Below are 17,361 nucleotides of genomic sequence, written 5' to 3'. Positions count from 1 at the left end.
TGAAATTTATAGGAAGCTCACCGACAGCATAAACCAAAATGAAGAGAAACTCAAATTATTTCCATTAAAATCAAAAACAAGAAAAGGAAGCCCACTCTCTTCATACCTATTCAGTTCAGTACTTAAAGGCTCCAAGTACTTCAAGCTCTAACAATAAGACAATGGAAGCAGAACAAGGGGATCCAATAGGAAAAGAAGAAATTAAAGTATCCTTATTTGAAAACAATAAACATTATACATAAAAAATTATAAATGTCGGGAAAATTCTATACCCTCAAATAGCCCTTAGTGGAGTTGTCCCCCTCATATTCTCTACCTTACTCCTCACTTTTATCTTCTTCCTCATCTAATCCCTCCATTCCACTCTCCCCATACAATGAGTTAGATTTTGTTGTGTCTTTCCCAAGGAGTTTACATGGAAACTCCCAACATCCCAGGCTACTGCTGTGGCTATTGGTTGCTCTCCACGATCTAATATAATAGCAAGACCTTATTGTTGATACTTCATCAAAAACAGAGAACTTGATCTGCTGCCTACCCAGGGAATTTTCCTCTACTGACTGTTGGTCATGGTACTGAAAAGTACTCCGCATGGTACTAGAGAAGAAAGGTAATCAATCCAAATACAAACCTACTGCCTTCATTGCAAAATATACTCGTGCAATATAATGGCACAAATGTGAAGAGTAACCAACCATTCCCTGATTGGATATAAAGCCAATCTATAAGATGGAGCACATGTCCAGTACAGCTGGGATATCAAAGGACCTGACACTGACATTTGACTAGGGAAAATGAAATACAATTGTATGAGAAAAGAATATAGCAATAAAATGACGCTTAATGACATTTTGCTATAGCTATAGATCAGTGTTTGGCTTGACAATTATCAGAGATGTTTCTTTTTGCAGTTGTAGTGTTACTATACAAAGACCCTAATAAGAAAAATATAAAAAAGTTAAAAACTTTTAAAGCACTCAGTCCTAAGTAAATACATTCTTCAAATCCATCTCATCAAGATACTGAGATCAATGATAAAATGGTGGTTAAAAGATGGAAAGAATCATAGGTGATGGATGGCTCCAAGAAAACAGTATCTTCCAGACACAAAGCACTGATGCACATATTAATTCACTGAGAATGTGGCAGAATGCACAATACCTGAATGGATTAAAGTAGGCAGGGTTCCAGCAGGAGATGGGAAAGTGATAACATGCTTAAATAACAAGAAGAAACATTTGTAATATATACTTGCTAGAAAAAAATTTCACCAAAGGATTCTCACTGGGCATATTAACCACACTTTGGGTTAGTCCTATGCAAAGGAGTATTTGGCCAGTAAAAACCCCATTCAGTGTTATTATTGTAGACTGAATCTCATTGTCTTTTTTGACATGCTGTTGTTTTATTGATTTTTGCTTGTATTTTTTTCCATTTTGTGTTTTTCTCATTTCATGTGTTTCATATTTGATTTTGTTTGATTTTAAGGCGAGAGTGAATGAAAAGTCTCAGAGATAGATAGTTTGGAGATAGATAGATATAGAAGAAGCTGGAGGAAGGAGATCATATGATCAGAATATATTATGTGAAAAGTTTTTCAATTAATAAAAAGGCACAAAAGTGTTGAAAAGAATATTCTAGAAGCAATGGAAAAGCTAGCAGAACGAGAAATACTGGATAGTGAATATGATCAATGTAAATTATGTATGTATGTATGTATGTATGTATGTATGTACAAAGTTGACAATAAAATAAGAAAGATAAAAAACACCTGAAAATTCCTAGAAATGAAACATTCTGTAAGTCAAAGAAAACCCGCAGTGAAAAGTTTCACTAGTACAGTAAGTGATTTATGTAGAAACCAGAATATCAGGGCTAAAAGAAAAAGGAGAGAAATTGTATTTTTCAGCAAAATACAATAGTGAATTTATAAAAAATATTTCTGAAATACAGCAAAACACATAAAATTCAAATTATAGCTTTAGGGGAACAAGAATAACATGATGAAGGCTTATAATAGCTTCTCAGTAAAGTCAAAAGAAAATTTTCACATTAGAAGAAAGGTCCTTTTCTTCTATGTACAATAACCCTAGCCCAATATTATCGGCTATCTTCATTGTTCTTATTTTTCCTCTGTAACTAAGTAAAAATCTATCCCCAAAGACAACACATATTTGAATTCTGTGACATGGTCAAATCAGTCTGTTTTTGTTGTTGTTGTTGTTGTTGTTTTGTTTTTAATCTGGAATCTTCATCCCTACTGGCTTTCATAGTCATGGAAGATTCTACGTACAATACAATGAAGTAACATAATCTGCAGTCTTATCCTGTTGCTAAATCTATGAGGTACAATGACAACTCTTATGCACATTGGTGCAATGGTGGCATAAATGTTGCAAGAATTACTAACTACTTTATGGTAGCATTTAAATCCCACTGCACAAAATGAAATATACGCCTGGTATGATTAGCTGGGCCCAAACCCCTGAATGATTCTAAAGATGAACGTATCATGATTCTGTTATGTAGGCATTGATAAAATTGCTTGTTATTTGAGATAGGTACTCCTTATGTAGTCCCAGTTGGTTTGAAACTCATTTTTTGTAGAGCAGGTTATCCTAAAAATTACCTAGATCTTCCTGCCTCTGCATCTGGAAGGCTGGTAGTAAAGGTTTCCACAACCATGCTGAGCACCATAATACATTTTTATTTATAAAGATGTTTACTTTCCATTACCTGTGTGTATTTGACATTTCTATTTATTTTTGTTATATATGAGTGTTATGACTACATTTATCTATGTGTACCATGTGTATGACTGATCACCATGGAGGCAAGAAGAGAACATTGGATACACTGACACTGGAGTTACAGATTGTTGAAAGCTACTACATATTGAACCATGGTCTTCTGGAAGAGCACCTGGTACACTTCCTTGCTGAGCCATGTCTTCAGTCCTTATGTTTATAGTTTTAGATTAGTGTGCCTTTCAACTCTCATAAGAGAATATTGTTTTTAATGGGTGACCATGAAAGAGCCACAATTGGTAAATATGCAGAGTATAAGAGAATGCACACATGGATTCTCAGCAATCCATGCCTGGATGTACAAGACCCATACAAGTTGAAGTCAGGCAAAATCGCAGCAGGAAAAAAAAGGTAGTAATGGAGCATCACCTCTAGTTGAAAAGTCATTGACAATTGATGGCTGACAGTGGTTTGAAAATCAGTTTTCTTCAGATCTGTGACCCCAGAGAGGCTACTCATGTTCCATTACACGGCCCTATACCTATGTACAGACTAACAGCAGTAAGTAGATTCTGTGGGATGAAGATAAAAAGGACATGAAATTCAGGGAGGATAGTGGGGAAAATTGGACAGGAATTAAAGGGAAACATAAGGAGATATATTTGATCAAAACATAGTCTATATATCTAGGAAATTCTCAAATAATTTTGAAAAACACTGAAGCTATACACGTATACTTTCATAGAACTCAAAGCTATATTAGCAGGCAAAGTAGTGAGACTAAAATTTGTAGTGGCCCAAACAAAATGTTGAGGCTCTCTCCACTCCGCGCTTGGCGGCCACTGTATCCCAACCCAAGCTGCCACTCTGGTCCACGGGTCGGGGTTCAGCAAGAGAGAGAGTGAGGACGGACTCGAAGAATGGAGACCAGACAGAATGTGCTTCAATCCCGTTTATTCTCCAGTCTCTCTTCCTAGTCCAAGTCCCAAGTCTTGAGTTCCTAGTTCCTAGTTCCTAGTTGTACTCCCTGAAGTGTCTGCTCCTCTAAGTGTCTGATTCTCTCCTCTCTCTTCTGTCTGCCTCTCCCCTTTATATGTCTCACTTCTAAGCCATGTCTTTTGGTCACACTTTTAATCATGCCCTTAGGTCTTGTCTCTAAATCTGATCTCTACACTTCTAAATCACACTCATAAGTTACACACCTTTAATCTCACACACCCAAGGTATCTAAACCAAGATTATCGGAGTGTGCTCAGCTGTTGTAGGCTATTGTAATCCAAGTCTCATGTCAGGGTATATGGCTCAAGATGGCTACAAAGCTGATAGCCGCTTTCTGCTAAAAGTCGGCCCCCAACAAAAATTTATAGTGTTTGTTGTAAATTATGGAATTAGAGAGTATGTGCATGAGTCTATGTGCATCACATGTATACTCATAGTAACTAGCCAATAACATATTTAAGTTCATGTACATATAGAATCCTCAGATATAGTTCCATTGACCAAATAACAGAGAGTTCACAAAACCAGGGAAGGAGAAGTATGGGAAAATTCTCATGTAGATTACTTTTATTATTGAAACAAATTATATTATCAGAAAACTGAATATGAATTTAAAAATTGTTACACAAATGAAAATATTAATTAATGTCTAGTAACCAATTTTTGTTTTGTTGTTTTGGTCTGTGTTTTTTGTTCCATTTGATATTATATAAGAATTAGGAAATTTAAATTTTGAAAACTAAAGTTCAGAAAGGTTATTATCGAAAGAATTGAAATAATTCAGTGTGTTAGAAATGTTCTGATAAACATATTTAAACGGAATGAAGCATCAAATTAACATTTTAAATTGCTTAAGTAATATTTATTCCTATTCTCAGATCATGATTCACACTATTTAAAAAGATGCAGTCACCTAGGTTTAAAATTTCCCTTAAATTGCTATGTATAACCAGTATTTTGTCATCTTTTAATTTACTTTATTGAGTCACATTGCCCAGTTCCACATGGTTACTTCAGATAGATCACTTTAAATAAACCTATCTAAGAATTAGACAGCTTTAAATAGACTACTCTTAAATATAGAATGATGGACTAGATTCAATGTACTCTAGCAGCAGTAATGAGTAAATGACTTGAAATGTTTACTCACAGATACAAGAAGGGCAAAGATGCTTTCATGGTGTTTTCTATCTGGCACATGAGCTCTGTCTCTTCAGATGCCACCTTAATAGCAGTTCTGAGCTGTACAGTTGGACAAGTCATTAACCCTAGGCAGCCATGAAACAGGCCAATGGTTCATGTGTGAGTCTGCTCAAGGTCATACAACAAGAAGTCATCACATAGTACTGTGTGCTTATCTAGAAACTAGTCTCGAGTTAAAACAGTAGACAAAGTCAGGTTACTGGATTAAAATTGACAGAAATGTGGCTTTGAAATTAAAACAAGTTATCTCATGAAAATAAAATTGAGTGGCTTTTATATTAGAATAACACATAGAAGAATAGAATAGCATTTTGTTATTTGATTATGCCACATTGGTCTTATATTTATTATGGATTTAATACAAACAGTTGTGCAATAGTAAAACTTTTACAGAAATTGATATCAGGTGAATTTTTACACTATTAACTTATAATATCATGAACTTATATATGGTCATGATATTATAGATACATAGAAGTAATGTGTTTAGGGGATGCAATTTAAAGATTAGTTAAAATTAAATCTGTGTTACGTTACGTACACATGCGTATGAATTACTATTTTGATTCTGTGTATTAATGAATCTGTATAAAAAATTGTAATAAGTTTAATCAAATCAACCTGAATTAGCTTTATTTCTTTTGTTGTAGTAACTCATTGATAACAAAAATAACTTCAAGAGGAAAGTTTCTATTTCATTTTACATTTCCAGATAACACAAGCAGGGTAGGAACCTGGAAGCAACACTGACACAGCAACAACAGAGAAGAGCTGCTAACTGGCTTGATCCTCATGACTTACTACAACCCAGGCTCACATTCTCAGGACTTGAACTCTTTTCAATGGGCTGGGCCCACCTACACCAATCACTAACTAAGAAAGTGCTTGACAGGCTTAAAAAGACATTTTCTCTAAATTCTCTCTTCTCTCTCTCTCTCTCTCTCTCTCTCTCTCTCTCTCTCTCTCTCTCTGTATGTGATACATGTATGGTTTATGTATATAACATTGTATATACTATATATGTATACTATACATAGACACACACATATACACACACATACACACATACACACACAAATGCACACACACAAATACACACATATGGTTATGATATTATAGAAGAAATGTGTTTAGGGCATGCAACTTAAAGATTAGGTAAAATTAAATCTGTGTTACACACACACACACACACACACACCTCAAGACTCTTTTACCTAGCTGTACCTCTGTCTACACAAACTCCAAAAGTGATTTCTTCATGAAAAAAAAAAAAAAAAACAAAAAAAAAACTATCAGAACTTGTAGGTAAAGTGCATAGAAGACAGCAAACATTGTCAGCGTCTTAGCCTGAAAAACATTCTGTGCAGTAATCTATATCCAGGATACTGACTTCGACATGCAGTATCATTAGTATTCTTTTAAACTGATATTTAAAAAGCCAATAAGTAGTATTAATATGAAACATAATATCTTATTTTTTCTGAACACAAGCATCCTGACAGCAACTAAAACTGTGTTAGCATTTTGCTTCTCTTCTGTGTGCTAATTGCTTGGTTAAGTGCCATGACTACACTTGACATAACATGACTCACTATAGCTGGTATTTGCATTGCAGAAACTGGTTTGAGCTAAAGTTCTGCACTTTCTTGAGACCAATGAACTAGTTGTTGAGAATGGCCAGGTCTCATGAGGAAGTACAGAAGCTTATGCAATTTGGTTCACAATAGTTCTGAGACATTCACACTTACATTGTAGAAGATATAGACCAGAAACAAAGTACTCTTTATCTATTTGCTGAGATCTAGTTAATACCTACATAGGTAGCTACTTTCTTTCTCTAACCTAGGTCTTTCTCTCTGCCCTGTGCATTCTGCAAACCTACATTCTGTAATGCGATTTAATATATCTTTGAATTAAGTATATTCTTTAATAGAAGAATCTATAACTGTCCCGAAATCTAGGCTTTCAATAAATGTCATTATGAATTAAGTTCTAGAGAGTCCTGCTCCCTTTAAAACACTCTTAATGATGTTCACAGTCTCCTGACATAGCTGAAGAACAGCAGCTTGCAGGACCGTTCTTTCCACAACTAACCTGTGTCAGTAACTAGGACACTTAAAGTAATCTCATGCAGTTCTGAACAATGTGCCTTGGACTATGAGAGCAATGCTATCAGCTGTTTGACAGGGTCAAATTATTCTCGTAATGCATGCTATAATTTATCCAAGAATAAAGCAGAAAGATACTGGCTTCAGAGGCCTGCTGTGAGTGCTGAATAAATAAATGAATGTCTAGAGGAAGAACAGTAAATTAGTGGTAGTTGTCACCTGAGAAATGTCATCTCTATTAGTAGGAGCATCACTGGTGCCATTATCATTATTACTCAGATTCAATTCTGGTTGGGCTCTAAAATTAAAATTGAGACAAGCAGATGAATGTAATAATATGGACATTTGATTAAAAATTCATGATTCTACTTGACTATTTAGGATAATTCCTTCCTTAAACACCCCATGATACACTCACATTAGGATCTCCATGACACTCCAGGGTGGATATCAGTCTGGGACAAGGTAAAGCTCGTTTTAGCAAATAAGAAATCACTTAAGCACGTGTCCTCAGGATATTTAGACTCCTTTACAAAATTAATTAAAATAATCTTATTGTCATTGGGAAGATTTTAGGAGAAAAATATTTTTAAGAAGCATATCATTAGATACACTGATTTAGAATAATTTAATGACTAATAGTTATAGTCATGGATGCTGTGAAAATGTATCTCAGTGTTGAGAAACGCTCTATCCCACATTTGGGGGCCAAAATGTCATGGACCGCTCTGTCAATGTTGGAACCCGCACTGCCAAAAGCCTTGGAAGCTAAGTTGTTAGAGCCTGTACTGCCCCAAGCTTCTCCAGTCCTTGGGTCGGGGTTCAGCAAGAGAGAGGGTGAGGACGGATGCAAGGAATGGAGACCAGACAGAGTGTGATTCAATCCTGTTTATTTTTCAGTCTCTCTTCTTCTCTGGAAGTCCCTAGTTTTTAGTACCAAGTCTCAGGTCCTAATTCCTACTTCCTCTGTAATAAATCTCAAGTCCTAATCTCTGTTCCAATTTGCTAGTCTCTTTCTCAGTTCCAAGTTACCTGCCTCAAGTCTCAAGTAACCTTCTTCCAAGTGCTAGTGTCTAATCCTAGTTGCCTGTCTGAGTCTCAAGTGCCTATTACTTTCTTCTGTCTGCCTCTCACCTTTTATATGTCTCACTTCTAAGCCACGCCTTTAAGTCACACCTTTAATCATGCCCTTAGGTCTTGTCTCTAAATCTAATCTCTAAGTCACTCCCTTAAGTCACACACCTTTAAGTCTCACACACCCAAGAAAAAAATCCTGGGTATCTAAAACAAGATGTTATCAAAGTGTGCTCAGCTGTTGTAGGCTATTGTAAACAAGTCTCTTGTAAGGGTATATGGCTCAAGATGGCTGCAAGGATGATAGCTGTTTTCTGTCAGCTCCCCGCATCTCAGTACATTGCTTTGTAATTTGTATGTTATTTAAAAACTCTCTTTTCTTGTACAAATAGTGTATATGTGAGATTCTTTGCTACATGAAACGAACCTATTTATGTTTATTAATTAACCAAAAGGTCAACACAAAATGAAAATATCAAGTTCACCAGTGAAGATGTTTCTCAACATATCTGTTAGTGTCAACATTCTTGGGACTTCAGAACCTTTTCATAAGTATTTATTTTTAATCCCAGAAAATTTTCACTAATTTCTAGAATGTGGTAAAAAAAAAAGAGAGAGATTACATACAGATAGTGAATAACTCTACTTCTTAACATCTAAAATTTATAATGCAATCTATGCTTAGAAAAAGTAAGAATATTTGGCAATTAGAATGTACTAATTTAACCCTGCCAAAAGCAAACCAAGCCTGCTGACATTCTCAGATGATTATTAATATTATCTGTCCTAAGGATCAAGGGCTTGACTAATAATTATAAATTATATAATGGATTTCCAAGAAAGCTACAAGCTTTGCTTGAATCATCTTTATTTCTGCCTTTTGTGCTAATTTTTTTTTTGCTTGAAATTTGTTAGATCAATATATTTTCATGTTGATACGGGTACTTGAAAGTATTCACAGAAAATTAAATGCTATGCTTATCATTACATAAAAGTACTGAAAAAACTAAACATTCCCCCAAATTCTTAGAATATAAAAGTTATGTAAAGAACAACCAGAATAAATTAATCTTGTATTTCATACCGGTAAACTCCAGCCACCAGAAGGTTTCATTATCATGTAACCTGACTTTTGGCTTCCTGGCTTAGTGAATAAAGATATAAAGTATATTTTTTTCCAATTTATCTGCTTTTCCATTTCTCCAAGAAACATTAATTATACATTCACCTGCAGTTCCTCTTTTGTCTTTTGTTTCAATGAAAGACCCCAGGACCTAGAAAGACAAGCAGAGATGAATGTCTCATCTCCTTTGCTCAAGGAGATCTCCATCTTCAGGGAACCTTCAGGGTCAAAGGTCAAGGTTATTACATCAGGGTGTCAGGGTATGGGTTTAAGAAGGTAGGCTTCCCAAATTAGAGAATGGCCCACAAGCATGTTAGTACCCAGAATTTGAGGATTGGTCGATGTAGCCATATGAAGCTCTTTATGCAAGTCCTGACAAGATAAGATCCTTGGATAACCATGAGTCTTTTCAGTGATCAAGCTCTTATCCTCACAAAGCATCTATTTTTTTCAAAGTGTTAAATGCTTGTATGGACAAGTGGATATACAAAAGTTTTCAGAAGTAAACACAAAATTAGTCTTTAAGAGTAGTAGATTGATGCAGGGCAGTGGTGGCACACACCTTTAATCCCAGCACTTGAGAGGCAGAGTCAGGTGGATTTTTGAGTTCAAGGCCAGCCTGATCTACAGAGTGAGTTCCAGGACAGCAAGGGCTATACAGAGAGACCCTGTCTCGAAAAACAAAAACAAAACAAAACCAAAAACCAAAAACCAAAAAACAACAACAACAAAAAAGAGTAGTAGATTGCGTAGATTGATAACAGAATGACATGAGAACAGAAAGAACAGAAAGGAGGAATACTGGGACAAAGTTTCTAGCACATAATAGAGTTGTGGGGATGAAGAATTGAGGGACAGGGGAAGACGTAATCAACACAAATTATGTATGCAGAAGTTACTTGGGAACATTTAGTCTTGCAATGCAGTGTAATAGTTTGGTTTCTTTTGATAAGTACCATGATCAAAAGTAACTTGGGAAGGAAGCATTATTTCATCTTACAGCTTGTAGTCTCTCATGAAGGAAAGCCAGCCCAATAGCTCAAGGCAAGAAAAGGAAGACAGGAAGTAGAGCAGGGCCTGTGAAGGAATGAAACTGGATTGTTCAGCTTGATTCCTTTTCTTTTTCTTTCCACAATAATTTATGTATTTGCTTTTATCATGGTTGCAGCCCCCTCCCTCCTTTCCTTCCAGCCCCACACTCACAAATCCCAGTGCCCATTTCCCCCTCATCTTCTCCTCTGAGAAGGAGACGTCCCCTTTGTGTACCACCCCACCCAGTGTCATTATGTCTCAGCAGAACTAAGTTCATTCTCTCCCTCTAAAAGGCCAGACCAGGCAGTCAGGGTAGGAGAAAGGGATCCATTGGTAGGCAACAGAGTCAGAGTCCTTTACTCCAACTGATAGGGGAAGCCAGGACAGGCAGAAACCTGGAGGCAAGACCTGAAGCAGAAACAAGGGAAGAATGCAGCTTATTAGATTTCTTTCTATGGCTTGCTCAGCCTTGTTTCTTACAAAACCAAGGCCATGTACCCAAGGATAGCCCTACCAAGAGTGGACTTTAACTAAAAAAAAAAAAAAAAAAGCCGTCTGATATAGACAAACACATATATAAATAAGTACTATGAAGCCAGAGAAATCAATGATCCACAGCAAAAAAATTATAGTGCTATATATAGAATAGATCACATGTGAGTATGAGTAAGACCCAGTTAGGTAGAATAGCAGAAAGAAACTAAACCTTAAACCTGTCATGTATCAAGGCTAGAAATATGGCTCAGTGATTGAGAACACTGGCTACCTCTTTAAAATTTGTTATTCCAGTTCCCAGCATCCACATGGCAGCTCCACTTACCACTATAGTCCCAAGAGATCTGACTATCTCTTCCCTCCACAGGTACAAATGGTACACAGATACCTCAAGGCAAAATGGCAAACTCTCTCTCTTTCTCTCTCTCTCTCTCTCTCTCTCTCTCTCTCTCTCTCTCTCTCTCTCTCTCTCTGTCTTGTTCTTGGTCTCTTTTGCTCTCTCTCATCTATCTTCTATCATCTCTCTATCTCTATCTATCTATCTATCTACCCATCTATCATCTATCTGTCTATGAATCTATTATCTATCTATTATCTATGTATCTATATATCTATTATCTATGTATCATCTATCTACCTATTTATCATCTATCTATCACCTGTCTATTTATCATCTATCTATTATCTATCTATCTGACTATCATCTATCTATTTATACAGTAAAGGATATTATAAATCATGATGTAAATAAAATAGAAATTCTGTGAATTGCATAAAAATTACAGACTCTACCCAAACCCTAACAGACAACAGACTCAATGGACATACTTACATTTATGCATCCATGATTCTAAATTTTTCATTTTTCTCTAATTTCTCAAGTGCTACATATTATTAAGATTCTGCAAATGTAGTATGCAATGTTACTGCACTAAATCAAATAAACTTAGTTTTGCTTGAATGATGTATCTTTCATAAGCCTTCTGGGGAGTCATGTTTGACAGAAGGCATTCTATCTCAAATTGCATTCAAGCATCTTAATAGATGAGTATTATCTGAAACCTGGCTTCTGTGTTTTCAGGGAGTTGAGAGAAAGAAGATTTGCATAGTAAATATTTTTCTAATTATGTACAAGACAAAAACCCCTAAATCTCCTAGTTTTGGTCATGAAGTAGAATACAACAGTGCCAAATGTCAGTGATGTTGTTAAATACAAATTATGGAAATTCATAGTATTAGATGTACATGCTTCACTAATTGAAAATCCATATATAAAGGATTTATAAAAAAAATATGCACCTTTTTGCAAATTACTAGTACATTGCTACAATATTTTTAAATTTCATTTTATACACTTAAAAGCAAACAAAAGTTCAGTTATCCCAAATGCTGTTTATTCTTAAGTAGTCCCTAAGATTTAAAGCCCAACTACATTTATTTCTCAGAGAATGAAATTAGACTCTACTGACAGAACTAGAATGACAAGAAGTAATATATTTCTCTCTTTTATACACCTACTTAATAGTGAACCAATTCTTAATGGCAATCAAATATATGGCACCTCATATATTATTACCTAGTTCCCTGGTTTTGTTAAATCTTTTTTCCTGCTCTCTCTCTCTCCTCTCTCTCTCTCTCTCTCTCTCTCTCTCTCTCTCTCTCTCTCTCTCTGTGTGTGTGTGTGTGCATGCGCTTCTTCTCTACTCCTTATAGAAAACAGAGTACTTTAATGTACATGTTTGGAGAGTTCCAGGTTTAATCTTCCAGCCATGGTCATATATGATGTACATTATTTACATTACTTGCTATTCATCCACTCATACACACACTCATGTACCTAAACCTTCATCCACAATTTATGTGTCCATCTATACATCTAGCCACCTATCCATTTATATATTCATTAATTTACTTAATATCTATCTACCTTGTTGCATTTTTCCATGTACTCATCCATGCAACCTGCCATCCACTGTGTATATATATGACATTCATTCACACATTCACCAAGCATCCATGTCTTCACTCACTTATCTGCCAATCATCAGCCCTCCAATACATTACTTGCTGCAAACATTTATATTCATCCACTCATCTGTTCTTCTACATCATCATACTTCAGCTAGTGCTTGTCTGTCTTTGTAAAGCCCAATATGTTATTAAGACTAATAAAAAGACACTTCAATATCTAAACTTCCAAATAACAATAAAATATTATATAATGTCGATTAAATTGAAAGTATTATATATGCATATACATATAAATATATATTATACAAATTTTCACTCTAGTTAGCAAATATAGTTTTTTTCTCTTTTATTTTTTGCCACAGGAAATGAAATGATGATTCAGTTTCTGAGGGTTCATGATGACTAAAAGAAGCTATGGTTTCAAATCAATCTGAACATTTTCCATATTTCTCCCAGTCTGTATTTCTCCCAGATTATGCATATTATATTAATCATCAATATTCATCATTTTATACTTCCCAAGTATTAAAATAAGTCTTAAATTAGTACTTAGACATCCACCTACAACATCAATATTCAGTATCCTTTCACTATGGCATAAAATTTTGTGTAGGCAAAGGATTATGAACTAAAATCTTTGCATTACAGATATTATTATAGATATTCTACAATAGCTCAAAAATATTTTTGCAATTTAATCAGTGTGTGAATGTATGCTAAAATATTTTTGTAGATGCAAATGCAATGGATTTGTTATGCAATTTTAAAATGATGAAAAATTATCAAGTGTTTCTATAAATTATTTTGAAATTTCCTACTTACAGCATATATGAATACATTTTAGAAATGCTTATAGTCAGAAACATAGCCTATGATTTTCATTAGAACGTTAAAATAGTAAGTGCTTTTCAGTATATTCTCTACTTAGTTTTAAAATTTCCAAAATTTAAAAATTTATTTTTTTTCTGAAATCCTTAAATTTGAACTTTATGAACTGTTTGTCATGTATAGTTCATAATATTTTTGCTAATTATTGAAAGTTTTTGTGTGAAATTTCCACATATAAAATTAATTTTTCTATGTATAAATTGCATATCCTTAATATTCCAGAAATCAAAAATTCAGATTAGCCAAGTTACATCGCTCATTTTGAGGGCTTCTGTTTATTTAAATTTAAGTGTATTTAAAAGACATGAATATTATTGTGTTCTAAGGTATAGTATTATTTATAAATAATTTCAGTTTATTATATAACAAAAAATCTGTTTTTAATATTCACCTTCTTTTTTTCTCCCTACCATTTCTATTTTCATATTCTTTTTAAAATGTGTCTTAGTTAATTAGTATATTTTCATGTCTTTTTAATTTGGCACATGTTTATATTATAAGATGATTAAGGTTTTTAAGAAATCTATCATCCCACTTACATTTATTTTTAGTGGAAACATTGATGGTCTAATTTTCTTCTCTTTCCTTCCTTCCATGTCTCATCCTTCTAACATCTTCCATGCATCCCCTCTTCTTCTCTCAAATTCATTTCTTTTCTTAACATATATATATATATATATATATATATATATATATATATATATTCAAAGAATATATATTACTATCAAACATATGAGTATGTATTTAAATATATTTTATAAATATATATGCATATATATATATATATACAGATATATACATACCCATGTAGGATACACACACACATATATGCCTATATGTGGTATAAATATACAGGATATATACATATACATACACATACATATCCTACTGACACATTTTTGTATTCCTTCTGTGTATATAATTACAGGAATGACAACTTAGTATTGCATCAACAATTAGGAGGATAATTGTCCTAACTTTCTTCAGTCATTAATTTATTTTAGTTCCTTGTCTAGAAGTTGGCCTTTGTAAAATTTCCCCCTTATATGGTATACATGCTATGTATGTATATTGATGTCACCATTATTCATATCTTGGCTCTTCTAGAGGAAGCACACATGCTATGATCTATTTCCTATTATTTATTTAATTCACTTACTCTTGTCTAGAGTTGGTAGAAGTTTTAAGTGGAAGAGAATAGCAAAAGAGATTTAGGGTGATGAGCCCTCAAAGGGGATTATGAATTGAAAAATCTGTTGTTTTTTTGGTTTTGGGTTATTTTTTTGGGGGGGGGGGTATTCTGAGCTATCTGAGGCTTTCCTCCAGAATATCCTCTAAGCCACGACATCATCCATAAGCAACAACTCCTGAGCACCATAAGTTAAACCATTCAAAGCAATCTTTATCTGTATCCATTTGATGCATCTCAGAAATTGTTATGCATACAATAAGCTAATGAAATTAACATAACACGTATTTATTTATTGAAGTCTCTATGTTTTCTGTACTAATTTGAGTTGTTACTGGTAGTGTACCATACATGACTGTTGGCCTCTACACACTCATTTAAGTCTCAGTGACTACACACTCATTTAAGTCTCTTGGTGTGACTTTGATTGTTGCATCCTTGCATCTGAGTGGACCTTTGGATACATTGTATCTATTTTACTGTGGCAAATGAGATGCTAAATGACTATTACATGTGGGTGAGTAGAGAAATTTGGGCTTTTGCCACACATTTCCCTTTACAGCTTGTTGTCCTGAACTTAAAATTGCAGATATCCAAATATATTAGTAGAAAAGCATGCTGGGAGAGAAAAAACAAGTTACCACAAATGGCCCAGCAACTATATGTAAGCAGAATAATTCCTCCTTCACAGGCACCAGACAGGTCACAGCCTTGACAGTGCTTCATGTTTCCAGACTTTCCTGCTAAGGTCAGGTGTTGTAGAGAACTCCTCCTGAGCTCTGTCTTACACAGAAATGTTGTATTTAGTAGCAAAAATATACACAATTCTAGAAGATCATTCATTTACTCAGCTATAATTTATAGATCTATGTTTTATTTCCTTACAGATGACAGTTTTTAAAAGTTACATTTTAAAAAGGAAATGTAGAAATATTTGTCATATTACCTTAAATATCTCATATATATTTATATTTTTATAATTTAGATATTTCCACAAAAGAAAATTAAAACAATATCCTCTAATAATACAAAACTAAACAAAACCATTCAGATAATGTTCATGAATGTTAAAATAGGAATAATTTTATTTATTTATTAAGTTTGAGAATGAGCTTTGTTTTTAATGTGATTTCAGTGGAATTTTTTTTTATCAAAATGAAAGGTTGAAGTGTTTATGTTAGATATGACAATTTGGACTCATTTCTGGCAGAAGGAATACTTACTACATATAGCAATTGTTATATGCCTTTTATTTTTATTCTGCCTTTGGAGGCAATATTTTTCTACCATAAGTGGTAAATTCATATTTTAAATGATGGCATTACATCTACTACTACATTTGCTAATTGATTTTGTAACTAATTTTACTGTGTTATCCTTTCATCAAAATGCGGTAGATTATTCTGCATTATATTGTAGTTATCAAATGAAACATGAAAGTATTTTTCAGTTCTCATTATCAACATTGCTGACTTGGTTAAAACAGGTAAAGTGTTTGTTTCATGTTTCACTTCAAAGATGTGTATGCGTTTTTTAGTTAAACTTCTGTCATTAACAATGATCATTGGTAAGTGCTGAAATCTGAACATATATTCATGCTACTGAAGTATTATCAAGGAAGAGATTGCTAGGGTTTCAAAAGTCCTAGAAGTGTTTGTGTCTCTGGAGTAGTATCTGTGTATTGGGGGTGTATGTGTAGTTTGTGTGTGTGTGTGTGTACATGTGTGTCTGGAATAGTGTGTGTGTATGGGTGTGTGTGTGTGTGTGTGTGTGTATGTGAGTGGAATGCCATGGTATGTGTGTGTGTGTGTGTAAGAATGTGTGTGTGTGTAAGAATATGTGTGTCTGGAATAGCACATGTGTGTGTGTGTGTGTGTGTGTGTAGTATGCTATGGTGTGTGTGTTTCTGGAATAATATGTATGTGTGTTTGTGTGTGGTGTGCAGCATGTGTGTGTGTGTCTGGAATACTTTGTGTGTGTGTGTATGTGTCTGGAATAGTATATGTGTGTATGTGTTTGTGTGTGGTGTGTGGTATGTGGTGTGTGTGTATGTGTGTGTGTGCATGTGTATGTGTGTGTTTTGTGTGTATACTGTGTGAGTATACTGGCTACATTCTAAGTATCACAAAATTTGTCTTGAGAGCACTTGTGGGGTTCTGATCTTTACCTAAATGTTCCACTTTGGAAAGACTTTCTGTTGCTTTCATGCTACTCTCTAATTTATCCTTCAGTTGTGGTGGACTACAACAAAAGCAACATTAATTTATATAATTAAAATATTTTAGTTGTAAGTGGGTTTACTTGTTACACCTCGTATCACATTGTTTGGTTCCAAACTCTGTCACTGAATGTTACTCTGTAAATAGAGTAGAGTAGAAGTTCTGTGACTCATTTGTAATGTGTTATTTCTAAATATGTGTCACTTCTGTTGACTTTGTCGATTTCATGTCAGAGTACACCACAGTATATGTCTTAATATATTTGACCAGTAACTACTTTATTCGACAATTAGAATAATCTTATATTATTTTT

This window comes from Arvicanthis niloticus, chromosome 14, assembly GCF_011762505.2.
Source record: "Arvicanthis niloticus isolate mArvNil1 chromosome 14, mArvNil1.pat.X, whole genome shotgun sequence".
Classification (NCBI taxonomy): Eukaryota; Metazoa; Chordata; class Mammalia; order Rodentia; family Muridae; genus Arvicanthis; species Arvicanthis niloticus.
This window is presented reverse-complemented; position numbering follows the sequence as displayed.